Source organism: Silene latifolia, chromosome 2 (assembly GCF_048544455.1).
Source record: "Silene latifolia isolate original U9 population chromosome 2, ASM4854445v1, whole genome shotgun sequence".
Lineage (NCBI taxonomy): Eukaryota > Viridiplantae > Streptophyta > Magnoliopsida > Caryophyllales > Caryophyllaceae > Silene > Silene latifolia.
In genome coordinates this window covers 117231832-117246682 of record NC_133527.1, presented here as the reverse complement: position 1 = coordinate 117246682, position 14851 = coordinate 117231832, and the positions used below count along the sequence as shown (strand labels likewise).

At 40.0% G+C, this 14851-nt stretch overlaps 1 long non-coding RNA gene across 5 annotated transcripts; it reads right to left on the bottom strand.

Moving 5' to 3' along the window:
* Positions 1-9001: 9001 nt before the first annotated feature.
* LOC141630089 (uncharacterized) lies at positions 9002-13461 on the bottom strand. 5 transcript variants are annotated; one of them, XR_012537428.1, is made up of 6 exons: positions 13273-13461; positions 12209-12295; positions 12008-12118; positions 11748-11895; positions 9728-11232; positions 9002-9186 (listed from the first exon to the last, which is right to left on the bottom strand). It is a non-coding gene; the product is annotated as an uncharacterized LOC141630089 (long non-coding RNA). The 5 variants fall into 5 exon arrangements; XR_012537427.1 differs by lacking the exon at positions 9002-9186 and adding an exon at positions 9230-9477; XR_012537426.1 differs by lacking the exon at positions 9002-9186 and having other exon boundaries at positions 9230-9856; positions 11173-11232.
* Positions 13462-14851: the final 1390 nt, after the last annotated feature.

The following is a 14851-nucleotide window of genomic DNA, read 5'->3' as shown; positions in this document are numbered from 1 at the left end:
TCAGCTCCCTATAATCGATGCATAACCTCAAACTCCCATCTTTCTTCTTCACAAACAAGACTGGTGCTCCCCACGGTGATACACTAGGTCTAATGTATCCCTTCTCAATCAGATCATCCAGCTGTTTCTTTAGCTCCTCCAACTCCTTAGGACCCATACGGTACGGTGCCTTAGAGATTGGCCCCATCCCCGGTTTCAACTCAACACTGAAATCTATCTCTCTCTTCAGTGGCAACCCCGGTATCTCACCTGGAAAAACATCTGGGAACTCTCCCACCACTGGTATTTGCTCAAGTATCGGACTCTCCATACTATGGTCTCTCACATGGCATAAGATCAACGGACACCCCTTCCTCAGATAGGACTTCAAGGTCACTGCTGCAATTAACTTAACTTTGGGTTTGACAACAAACCCACGATAAGACACACTAATCCCCTTAGGACATCTCAAAGAAACCCTGTTTTGATGACAATTTATCTTAGCCTTATACTTACCCAACCAGTCCATACCAACTATCATCTCAAAACAATCCAAAGGAAACTCTAAAAAGTCCACTGGTAGGTCAACCTGCCCAACTATCATAGACACACCTCTATACAACCGCCCACAAGATACAGACTCACCCGACGGTATAAAAACTTCCTCTTTTACAGACTCATACACACTCAAACCCAACAGCTTAGCATGACTCGATGATACAAACGACTGTGATGCTCCCGAATCAAACAAAACAAAGGTAAAGACTCCATTAACAAGAAACATACCGGTGATAACGTGAGCATCATCCTCAGCTGCTTTCTTCTCCATCATAAATAGCTTACCACTGGTCTTCTGCCCACCTCCCTGGACAGTACTAGCTGAGGTAGACGGCTTAGCAGCCGACCCCTGTTTGTTATTGTTCGTCGCCGGTTTCTGATATGAATTACCGCTATTGCGGTTAGCCCCACCATTGTTATTACTCTGACCACCCCTGTTGTTCCACGACCCAGCCGGTCTGTTACTCGCATAACTCTAAGAAGGACCCTGAGAAAAACTCCCCTGCGATGGTTCCTGAAAACCCCCACTTATAGCACTGGTGCACTTATGCCTCTTGTGGCCCATACCGCCACAGTTAAAATAAGTCATACCCCAACTGCTACTACCACCATCACGGCCACGCCCGTAGAAAGCTCCAGCACTAAACCCCGAACCTGAAGAGTGTGCTCTTGCCTGGTTATGGCCGCCCTTCTTGTAACTAGACTGACCACCACCCTCACTCTCAGCCTTCCTCTTCTCAGAAGCTCTTTCACGGCTCTCCTAAGCCATCTCAACTAACCTCTCAGCCCTCCCAGCACGCTCATACACCTCCTTAACATCAGTAAGGGCTCCTACCGGTAACTTCTCCATGATCTTAGGTGTCAACCCCTTCTCAAATCTCAACGCCAAGTTCTCTTCGCTCAGCTCCATGTCCTCAGCAAACTTAGATTTCTCGTTGAACTTATAATAGTACTCAGCAACTGTCATAATAGAAGTCATCTTAAAATCATCGAACTCCTCCCTCAGCTTACTACGCACATGCTCCGGCACAAACTCTCGCCTCATAGCTCTCTTAAACTCATCCCAAGGTATCGCAGGTAACCCCTGTTTGACATACAAGTCCAAAGCACTCACCTTAACCTTGTCCTACCATTCACCAGTTGCTTCCCTCAAGTAGAACGCAGCTTGTTCCACTCGAAGCTCCTCTAGGCAATGAACCAGATTACGTATATTCTCCATCTCTCTATGCCAATTATCCAGCAGAATTGGTGCCCCAGTCCCCTTGTACTCCTTAGGATTGAACCTTGATACATGTATACTTATCTTTGAGTGATCTGGCCCCGCCTCTTTATCTTTCCCCACTCTCTTCAAAGCCTCAGTAAGAGCATCTTGGTGCTCCAACATCTTAAAAATATCATCTATACTCATGTTCTCTGCCCTAGCATACAACGCTGTTCTCTTTGACGGCATCTTTGAAACTATATAAGAAAAGGTAGACATGAACACACATCCCATATCTAAAAACACGAAAACGACTTGCACAGCACCTACTCGATCGAGTGCCACAACCCACTCGATCGAGTTGTGGTCACTCGATCGAGTTGCCCACTTACTCGATCGAGTGCCTCGACTCCAGAACCTGACCAGAAAGCTCCCAAAAATGTACTCGATCGAGCCAACCTCCCACTCGATCAAGTTGACCCCACTCGATCGAGTTCCCTATCCTACTCGATCGAGTGCCCAAAATCAGACTTCTGTCCAGAAACGGAAAACTACCTACCTGATCGAGTTACCCCCACTCGATCGAGTCACTCACCTACTCGATCGAGCCATGCAGACTCGTATACTAAACTCATATTCAAACTCACACTCCCAACTATCTATACGTTTATGCAACACGACAAACAAAACATATATATACAACTCTCTTTATATACTCAAACAACAGTAACTTCTTTTCCATGTTTCTAATATGCCATGTTCTAAATCAACTATCATGCCATTCATATATTCAATCAACAACATATATAATCATATCATCATCTTCATTCACGACACAACTCCCATCCTCCACATACACGCATCCACCAATTCATACAACATATTACTATATAAACACACATCACATGATAAACACATAGCGATCCCAACTCACATCCCATGGTGACCGGTTCAAAGTTCTAAGGCGAGTTCGCGACTTTAGGACGTCTTCCAAGTCTTTGCATTGTCTCCTACAACTCCTACCCGGGTTCATTTTAGTTTGACTCCCTATGTTCATTAGGTTCATTGGTTATAGGTTTCAAGATCGTCGCTCTGATACCACTTTATGACACCCCCATACTCCAAGTGCCTTACCAGGACCACTTAAGGTATGAGAACGCCACCATCTTGGTTACCCGAGGCAATGATACTCAAATAGATAGTAACGAAACATACTTAAATGATAATAATGTTTAAGTGGTACAACCAAACTCTAAAACTGTTAAGAGAAATACAACTGTTCTCAAAATCCAAAAGACTAAAACAACTAATTCAAACACAGCGGAAGACTCTAAGATCGGTGGTGACTCCATCCCAGCTATCCCTCGTATAAGCCATCATACCTGCTCAACAATTGCTCACCATCCCCGAATGGATCACCACAGTTTTTAAAACAATTAACGGGGTCAGTACTGATTACATAAAAACAATAGTCACAATGAAACAGTAACACAAACAGCTCAAACCAATCTTCACAACTCCATCTCCAACTCCACACAACTGACTACACACTAAAGTGTGTAGCCCTGCCAGAGTACCCATCGCAACAAGTAATCCTCGCCGCGAGCGGGGGACCGCAGCCGTTCCCACCTTAGCCCCGCTCATCTCCATCGAGCGATAAACCCATGTTCATTAATGTGCACATCCCCCTAGTGATGGGAACCACAAGGGGCGAATTAAGGGCATGAAGCCACTCCCGAAAGTGACTCCGCTCAACCAGGGATGCACCCCGAAGATCACAGACAGTTACACAACCAATCAACAATATACTATCAACAATCACCAAAACCAATCCAACATTATAATTAATCAACAATCACAACAACAATCTATGTAGCCAATACTGAGTAGGGAAACCCTACCTGGAATACAAACACCACAGACGATCTAGCAGCTAATCCTCGTCCTATCACATGCATACATACAATTACTACCACAAACATACAAATCACCCAAAACCCCCAACAATACCCAATTAGGGTTTTAGATAAACTCAACAAAACCCATCATAAATTATACAAGGAACTTACGCTCGACACGACGATCGCAACGATGTAAAGAACAAGATGATTCGACGAACGTAGCTTGGGGATTTGCCAATGATGCGAGAGAAGGAAAGTACGTAACTTCTAATCGTCACTTGAAAAGTTTATGATGTTGAAAAGTGTTTAAGAAATAATAACAAACCCTTTTATATTAATCTCGCGTCATTAACAAAACCCATCAAACTCAGCCCGTAAAACTCACTTACTCGATCGAGTAAGTCACTTACTCGATCGAGTGACCCTTACTTGATCGAGTGCCACGATTACTCGATCGAGTACCCTACAGACAGTCTACTATTTTGCGTCAAAACTACTTACTCGACAGAGTAAGCCCCACTTGATAGAGTACCCATACACATGGAAAACTGTAGTATTACAGTAAGGGCCGTGTAGATGCTATGAAGGAGCCCAATAAAGTCAGGCCTTACTGGAATCCTGATCAGGAGATGGCTGATCTCAATGCCACTTACCCTGACTTCTGTAAATTGCATGCTGATGACGAGGTAGATTCTCCTACAGCCATGGAAAAGAGCGAGGAAGCTGGTGATGAGGAGGATGGCGAGGAGGAAGAGGAGCCTGTTGATGAAGGAATTAGCTCTGCTACTACTTCCAAGGCAGGCTAGTTGACTTTTGTTTTTAGGGTAGTTGTTTTTGTTTTGGCCCATCCAGGGGGGATGTTCCCTGGACAAACAATTTTTAAATATTGCTAATGTTTTTGTCCTACCCAGGAGGGTTGTTCCCTGGGCAATTTTGGACATGTTTCCTTTATTTTGATGCAATTTGAAGGCGTTTTCCTTTTCCTTTGAATATCTTGGTTTGGTACCTATAGTAATGCAGTTCAAAATATTTTGTTAGAAAATGTCTGTTAATAGGGCTTATGGCCCTCAATCCTTTTTTAGGAAATCATGGCTTTCTGCCTGTTATGAGGGCTTTTTTGGGTAAGAGGGGTGGTTGCCAGTCAGGAGGGCTCAAAGACAAGTGGTCTGGTCTTTTCCACCATCATACTTGTCTTTTTATTTTTTTGTACTGAGCTCAGTTTTTTTATGTGTTTTTTGGGTCAGGCATGCAGGTGCCAAGTTTTGTGAAGCATTTCTGAGATGCTGTTCAGGTTGGGTGGAGTGGCTCTCTATCCTGAACATTTGTTTAAGCCTATGTGTAATACATAAATTATGTAAAAAGGGCGTAAAACAAGTTTTCAGGATTGTTACATAGCAAGGACATAATAGGCAGACATATTAGGATTTATATTTAAATAAAACAGGCAAATATTCAGGCAAAATGGCAATTAGCATACAAGAATAGCATGTTCAGGCACATGATTTTGTTCAGTGGTTTTCCGTCTGAAATCCTGACTAGGCAAGAGATAAAGTTAGTTGTTTTACGTGATCTGGATCATAGGATGTTTACATGTGAAATAGCTTTAGGTGGGAAATGTTCTAATATATGGGGATCATTTCTCCGTCCAGGGTTTGTAGCCTTTAAGCTCCCTGCCCTGTTGTTGAGTCAATGAGGTAAGGTCCTTCCCATATGGGGGCTAGTTTTCCAGCATTTCTGTCTTTAGTATTAGGGAAAACTTTTTATAGGACTAGATCTCCTTCTTTGGATACCCTAATGTTCACATTTTTGTTGTAGCTTCTGGCTACTGTTTGCTGGTAGGAAGCTATCCTGATTTTAGCTGTGTCTCTTAATTCTTCAGTCAAGGTCAGGCTGTCTTGCAATAGTGGCCTGTTCTCCTCTATGGTATTCAGGCTACTTCTGGTGGTTGGTACATGGATTTCTGCTGGGATTACTGCTTCACAGCCATAGACCAGGGAGTAGTGTGTTTGACCTGTGGATGTCTTAGGTGTAGTTCTGTCAGCCCAGAGGACTAAGGGAAGTTATTCAGCTCATCTGCCTTTTATTCTTTTTAGATTTTTCCTCATGAAACTGATAACCACTTTGTCACTGGATTCTGCTTGACCATTGGCTTTTGGGTAGCTTGGCGTAGAGGTTACCAGGCTGATATTCCATTGTGCATAGAAAGCCATTGTCCTTTTTCCCACGAACTGAGTACCATTGTCACAGACTATTTCTGAAGGGATATGATATCTACATATGATGTTACGTTTGATGAATGATATGACATCCTTCTCCTTGACTTGCATGTATAAGTCTGCCTCTATCCATTTTGAAAAATAGTCGGTCATGGCTAGCATAAAGACTTTCTATCCAGGGGCTTGAGGTAGCTTGCCTACAATGTTCATTCCCTATTTCATAAACGGCCAGGGAGCTGAGATTCAGTGCAGTAGCTCTGATGGTTGGTGGATGAAAGGAGAATGGATTTGGCAGGCTTCGCATTTGGAGCTATAAGCTATGCAATCAGCTCTGAGGGTTGGCCAGAAGTAGCCTGTCCTTAGAGCTTTGCTATCCAGGCTTCTGCCACCTTTGTGATTTCCACAGTATCCATCGTGTATGTCCTCTATAACTTGTTTAGCTTCATGAGGTTCCAGGCAACGCAGGTAAGGTCCAGCCTGAGACTTTTTGAACAACATGTTATTGATAATAATATAGGTGGAAGCTTTGATCCTAAGGGCCCTTGCTTCATTCTTATCTTTAGGAAGTGTTCCCTGTAAGAACTAATAATAGTATGGTTGGGTCCAAGAATTTGTGTCCTCATTGATGGGACAAGTTTGGTCAGGTTTTTCAATGGTTGGTTCTAGCAGGTGAACAATGGGTATTCTTTCAAACACAGCAGGGCTGAAATATGATCCCGAACTGGCTAGGGCATCAGCCTGAGTATTCAAGTCTCTTGGTATTTGATTAATGTCAAATGAACTAAACTTTTTGCAAAGGTTTTTGACGTAGTCTAGATAGAGAATGATTTTGGAATCCTTTGGAGCATATGTTCCCTTGACTTGATTGGAAATTAAAAGGGAGTCAGTTTTTACCTTGTGATTTTTTATACCAAGTTCTATACATACCTTGAGTCCAGCCATCAAGGCTTCATATTCAGCTTCATTGTTTGTTGCTTTGAATTCACAACTTATAGCCTGGGCAATTAGGTCTCCTTTTGGTGATTTTAGTACTAATCTTAAGCCAGTTCCTCTCATATTTGTTGCTCCATCTACGTGTAAGGTCCATTCCTGGCCTGATTTATGGGTGTCTAGATGGTTGACCTGTTTTATGAGGTCTGGTTCTAGGTTGGGACTAAATTAAGCCACAAAGTCTGCTAATGCTTGAGATTTAATTGCTGTCCTAGGTTCAAAGGTTATGTCATAAGTACTTAGTTGTACTGACCATTTTGCTATTCTACCTGAAAGCTCAGGTTTTCTCAGGACAGATTTGATTGGCAGGTTGGTCCTGACAATTATTGGGTGACTCTGAAAGTAAGGTCTAAGTTTAGTACAAGATATAATTAAAGAAAGTACATATTTTTCAAGTAGTCCATACCTTGTTTTTGCATCCAGGAGACTTTTAATTACATAGTAGACAGGGTGTTGTTGGCCTTCAACCTCCTTGGTTAGGACTCCACTTACTGCTGTTTCAGTGACAGATAAGTAAACCGTCAGGGGATCTCCTTTGTTTGGCTTAGCCAATAGTGGAGGAGTAGTCAAGTATGTTTTTAAGTCCTGGAAGGCTGCTTCGTGTTCAGGAAACCATTTAAATGATTTGTTCTTCCTGAGGAAGTCATAGAAGGATCTGCATCTTTCTGATGATCTAGATATAAATCTGTTCAGGGCTGCAACTCTTCCTGTTAACCTTTGGATATCTTTAATTGATTTGGGAGATTCCAATTCCAGGATGGCTTTTATCTGTTCTGGGCTGGCTTCAATCACTCTTTTTGTCACCATGTATCTAAGGAATTTGCCTGAGGAGACTCCAAAGTGACATTTGGAAGGGTTGAGTTTCATATTGAATTCTTCCAGGATCTTGAAGGCTACATCTAATTCTTTTACCTGATCTTCAGCCTTTTTTTATTTAACCACCATGTCATCAATATAGACCTCCATTGTATCACCTATTTGATCTTTGAACATCATGTTGACCAGGCGTTGGTAGGTTGCCTCTGCATTCTTCAGGCCAAAGGGCATTGCTGTGTAATAATATATGCCCTTTTCCGTGATGAATGCAGTGTTTTCCTGGTCAGCTGAGTGCATCTTAATCTGATTGAACCCACTTGAGGCATCCATAAATGTTAAGAGTTCATGCCCTGCTGTGGCATCTACCATTGCATCTATATGATGAAGTGGGAATGGGTCTTTTGGGCAGGCTTTGTTTAGGTATGTGTAGTCTACACAAACTCTCCACTTGCCATTTTCCTTTTGTACTATAAACACGTTTGCTAGCCATTCGGGGTACATGACTTCTCTGATCATCCCCATATCTAACAGTTTGTTTATTTCTTCGTTAATAATAGAGTTGCGTTCAGGGGAAAACTTCCTTCTTTTCTGTTGCACAGGCTTAAATGATTTGTCAATATTGAGCTTATGGGTAATAATATTGGCGTCTATACCAGTCATATCAAAGTGGGACCAGGCAAAAAATGAAAATTTATCTTTAAGAAAACTTACTAGTTCTGGTCTGATATTGTCAGGGACATCAGATCCTACCAGTACATGCCTGTCAGGGTCTAAAATTACTTGATCTGTCTCCATTTTGGTTTCTGCCAAATAACTACTCTTGACAGGGTATTGTAATTGCTAGGCGAGAGACTTACCTACCTTGGAAGGCTTTAATGATTCAGTATACACTACAACAAATCCCTTGCTTTTTCGATGCTTTTTTAGGTTATTGTCGATGCTTAAAAGCGTCGGCATTTTATTTCTCGACGCTTTTAAAAGCATGGTTTTTTGGGGCGTCAGAATTTGTTGACGCTTTTTTGCGTCAACCTTCTCGTCGCTTTTTTGTGTCATGAGCATCGACTTTTTAGCGTCAGAGTTTCTCTTCACTTATTTGCGTCAAAAAATAGAAATTTCTCGACACTTTTTTCCACCGCTAGACAAATTCACTACTACTATTTCCGTCTCTACGATTGAATTAATTCATAGAGATTAATAGAGGACATCATAAAGAGTGTATAGAGACAACAATAATTTGACTTGAATATATTTCAAAACACAATTTTATAGCTTAAAGTTGTATTATCAAATTAAGTACATACATTTGCAATTCAAAAGAAGTATTGTAATTATTTCATCCGAACAATAGAAATTGAAAAAAAAAATATTGCTATTAGTGTGTTTTCACGCAAAAATAATAAAATGTCCCCAAAAGATCAAATCCTTGCCAAAAGGTGCGACTAATCTCCTTCCAAAAGTGAATTCGAGATTTGCTTGCTTCTCATCTGGATGCACCGCCACCAAAATTATTTGTGGTCTCCGATAACTATATGCAAGGAAACCAAAATCACAACATTGCTTAAGAAACCATAAAAGGAGCTATGACTTATACTCCCTACCCTATAGATAAAATACATCAATGGCACTGTTTAGTCTAGAGAAGACATCCGCTTGCGCAATAATTTTAGTAATACCTACAGAAAACTCATTAGTGGCAGTCAGTGAGAGTCGGGACTTCAACATCAAAACACGAATTGTGAAACTCACTTCTAGACTCGTGGCAGCATAATTTGGGAGCCTTTCCATCAAACTGGAGAGACTTGATAACAACTGTTGGCTGAAAAATACATTTAGTAAGTACTTCCTCCATTCCAACCAATTTTTCAATTTTTTCAAAATTCTCGTATTTTGAGAAATATAAACACTTGGGTTGAACTTGGAATAGATCGAGAAGTAATCATCAGCGCACATAGACATGTTACTTTTAGAGGAGTCTCCATGAGCAAACTGAGTGGGCATAAGAAGAACAAGGAATAACAACCCTCACATTTAGGAATTCAGAAGACAACAATACATACAAGAGCTACCTGAAGCTATGGAGAAGCACCCAACAATATATCAAGAGTTTGTAAGTGATATTCATCCGGAAATATACTTGAATCGATCATACAATCCATCGGATAATATTGTGCCAGGTCTTCCTTGCAATTGACCACCTGGTGACATTGATTAATATGAAATTACATCACGAACTATAATGAGCGCCTCATAAGCTCTGGAGCAGGACAAAAATTGGAAGAAAACAAAAAATTATCCAACATGTGCTAGGAAGAACAATATCTTTATACAAGATCCTGTTCTTTTTTCCATCTATCCTTCTCATGAGAAGGTCCTTACAGACCAGAAAGCCCGATGGCAAGCTCAACTTAGGATCAGCAAATAGTACAAATCATTCAAGCTTACTATAACCTGCATGAAGTCATGCTCTATAACTTACAATTTACCTTCATGCCATGCAAGGACTGAAATCTACATAGAAAAGACAGACACCCTTACATATAGCATGCTATTCCTTGTCCTCAAAGAGAACTCATGGGCGGGCTTAACTGAAATCTTAAGTTATATTGGGATGCAAAGAGAGGCTCTTAGTTTATGCATAATGATTATTTAAGTGGTACTAAAAGTTCCATCAATTTGTAAAAGAAGACATATGATGCAAGAGGGTCTGCCCATGAAGTCACCAAGAGGAAACAAAATCATTATCCCCAATGAGAACAGAGTCAAATTTCTAGACCGTAATAAGTCGCAGAAAAGGTTAAAAAGAGTAAAAAAACTACCTAGCCAGCAACAACTCATGTTTTTCGAGTCAAACAAACAATAAGTGTAAGATACCTGCGTAATTAAGCAAATGATGAACACACCTGCTTTACATCATTTACATTTTCAGATTATTAATAAATACATAAACCTAAGGAAGTTTATACCATGCTTACCTTGAAGGATAACATAATGGAATATTGAATAAGCATTTAGACTTATAAAGGTTGAAAACACATGATATTTGCCAATGCCAAATCTTGGGTTGACTCAATTTTTCTACAATCTCCGATTAAAAAAAATGCTTACCTTGAAGGATAACATAATGGAATATTGAGTAAGCATTTAGACTTGTAAAGGTTGACAATACACCTGATATTTGCCAATGCCAAATCTTAGGTTGACTCAATTTTCCTACAATCTCCGATTAAAAAAAAATTGTATAAAAGCAACCTCATCACCAAAAAATACTAATAATATCAGTTACAATGTACAGAAATGGGGTCAAGAGACTAATCACATAGTGATAAATTATCAAGGGACATGGTCAGATTGATTAAATATAACAATCGTGGGTACATATGAATATATCAATTACGCACTAAATAAAAGAAAAAGAAAAAAATACTCCCTCCGTCTTAATATAAGATATTTATTCAATCAGATCATGACATGATCATCAAATATTAAAGAGCGGATAGAAAGAGTGAAGTACCTGAAATTGGAAACTTAGTAGACATATTTTGATAGCCAACGTTGCTCTAGAATGTATCATCTGGAGAGCAAAAGAAAAAGGCTTAGAAACTTGCTAGCATCAAATGACCTTAACTTGGCCAATGCAAAAAGCGGCACTCAATAGTATAAAAAAAACTGAATAGCAATGTGATAACAACAAAGTGCTGCCTCTGTTCCAATCATTTGTTTACCTTTTTATATTCATTGTGAGTGGTATTTAAGGATAAACAAATGAATGGGTCGGAGTGAGTACAAAATAATAGTATCTTAGAGCTTCTAAGGCCAAAACTAACAGCGTAGAAAGAGCAATTGCTTTAATGGTTTGTTTCAGTCACAAGAAAGCCTTTGAAGCCATAATTACTTTTGTACACTTATTGTTGCCTTTTTTCAAGCATGAAGTGGTAGTAGAAAAGAGCTGGCGACGAATGCAAAATATATTTAAGGCTCGCCAACAGCTTGTTCAAATCTTTGTCTAACATTAGTGCAAAGCATATGAATATAACCAAGCATTGTGCCCTTTATTCTATGAAACATTATTCTTCCATTTACTCTTACCATCATTAAGAAGGGTCAGTGGCACTTATTGATATGGCCAAAATTGAAGATTGAACCAATAAGCTCCACAACAATTGCCGCTTTTGAGTAAGCAGTTTGCCCCTGGATGCCATCCTTGATATTATGATTGTCACTGCAGCACCCGCTTCTGCCAATACGGATATGGAGGACAGCATAACAAGGGTCAGAAGCCACCCTTTGATGAATGCAATAATAAAACGTAAAGAACATCGGATTCGACAAGGAACAAATGATATTACCTTCTCCCACATTGCATCTTGAATGAGTACAGTGTCCGACATTCTTTTTCCGATACATGTTCCTTATTTTAGCCGCCTGCCTGTCTCCTGTGACCATCCAACAAGCAACCACTGCCAAAAAATGCTTCTATTAATCAACCGACTAAGACTGTATGTGTAAAAGGCAACATTGCATCTTGTCATAGAATGGTTTTCAGATACAGGTTTCTTATCATATGGCTGAAAATGCTTATGCAGAAAAGCAGCGATGGCTACTCCGATGGTCAAGTAGACAAATTTGAGGGGAACCTGTGAGATATTGAGAGTGTAGCAGACATCAGATGAGCAAGTAAACGAATAATCTACCAACATATCGAACCCAAAATAGAAGATTTTAGTTATTCAATACACAATTCTCGTATTCCTAACATTTTCCACTTTACTAGTTCATCGTTGTATTTGACTTCTTTTTTTATAACAAGTTATAAAACTCCTATTGGAAAACAAAACCCACAAATTCATCTTGGAATGAAGAGAGATATGTAGATCAAATTAGCAATAGTTGCATCAACCTAGCAGTAAAAGCAAAGTTAGTAACTTTAAGCTCTTGCATTTATACACTCATATTAAAGTCGGTAACTTTAAGCACATGAATTATACAATCAAACAACGAAGTTGAGAATAATAGAATGAAATGCTGATATATCAAAAACTAAGAATAAATGGGTGATTCAAAGCTCAAAACAGTGACCATATATAACTTATGATTAAGAAGATTACAAGAGAATCTGTAAAAGGATGAGTCAAGCTCGAAGAACCCATAAAATATTTTTGAAGGGGTTTGACAGTTGGCTGCCAATTGTGTGTGACAAAACTACTGCTACTTTTGCCACACACCCAGCTAGAAAATCTGAGGCAAATGAAAAGCAGAACACCGCCTCTACCACCACAACACAACACACATTATCAGTCAAGCAAAGTGACAGGCCAAAGTCTCTGATAAATAATCAAAAAATATCTCTGGCCAACATGTTTTCAGATGATCCAAAATTGATTCGCTTATCGAAAAGTTAGACAAGCAATAACATAAAGGCAATCGCACTAACAAAATGCTCATCTGATCCATTATAGAGAATTTTAAACTAAACGACGATTGGGATAGTCAAACACCTTAAGAAAAATGACTAATATAAAATACGGAACCCTGTATATTACTCGTATGAACTAATATTAAATAATAATCGAAATCAAGAAATTAAACGCCAATTAAGAGATTAGTTACGTACCTATTTGGCTGATGACGGTGATGATAAAGGAGAGGTGCGATTCACCGTGACGAGCAATTGAGAGATGAACGGCAATTGAATAGTAATTGAATTGAAGTGAATTAGGTTTTGAATAATTAAGCAATTAGGGTTAGGATTGAGGAGATAGAGCATGGGCGGTTTGATGTTTTGCGGGAAGCGCAAAATGAATATTTTTGAGTTTTTTTCGAGCGTAAGCGGTTTGATCAAAAGTAGCGGCTTTTTTTAATTAAAATTGAAATTATATTATTAAAAAATTGATTTGGGGTGAAAAATGGGTCGATGCTTATAAAAGCGTCGACCATAAAGCGTCGGGAAAGTAAGGGAATTGTAGTAGTGATAGCATTCCTGGGCAGACTTTTGTTCACCTTTAATGGTTGTTATTCCCCACTCTGTTGGTATCTTGACAAACTGATGGTAAGTGGAAGGGATAGCTCTGATGTTGTGGATCCATGGTCTGCCTAGGATAGCATTGTAGGATGACAGGCAATCCAGGACTCCAAATCTCTCATATAAGGAGACTCCTTCCCCGTATGTTGGCAGGTAGATTTCTCCCATAGTGTTCTTTGTTTCACCACTGAATCCTACAAGGACATTTGATTTCTTTATGATCTAGCTTTCATCAATCTTCATTGCTTTCAGGACGTCAAGCATGATCAGGTTGACCAAGCTGCCCCTTTCTACTAAAATTCTTAGGACACGTGCAGTTCCTATTTGCATGGTAATGACCAGGCCATCACGGTGTACATCAAGGATTCCCTGCATGTCAGTATCATCAAAAGTAATTTGAGGTAAATTTTTGGGTTTAAAAGGAGTTTTCATTTTTGACTCCCTGGCTATTTTCTTTGCGACAGAGCTGGTTATGCCACAGGTTTTATATCCTCCGTTGATGAATTTGACCTCATAGATGGGTGGTGCTGGAGGGAGGTCACATTGTGGTTTCTCCTGGTCCTTTCATGCTCCATTGTCTTCCCTGCTCTTTGATGGCAATAAATCTTTTAGGTAGCCTCTCTTTAACAGGTAAGCCACTTGCCTGCGTAATCCCAAACATTCTTCAGTTGTGTGTCCTATGTCCATGAAATGATGTCAAGTCTTTTGATTAAACCTGCAGTGTCAACAGAGAAGTTATATTCTTGAATAAGGGGATAAGTATAGGAGTTACCTCATTGTTCATGTGCATAGTTGACTTCTGATTTGTCAGGCCTGGTTTTAGGGGATGGCCTGGAACTGCTTCCTCTGTGATTTGAACTTTTCCTGTTGGACCTGTCATATCCTGGATTGTTGTCAGTGGTATCTGCTTTGAAACATTTATCCTCTTCCAGCCGCAGATGTAGCCAAGGGCCAATGCCTGGACGTCATCAAAGGTCTGGCAAGGCTTCATAGTAATTTCATCATAGAAATCACTATCCAGTGGTAGCCCCTTCCTGAAAGCTTCCATAGCTGTTCCGACATCACATCTGGGAATTGATACTTTTTCTTTGTTGAATCTGGTCATGAATGCTCTGATTGATTCGCCAGGCTTTTGCTTGATCCTGTACAGATCACTAGATCTCTTTTCAAG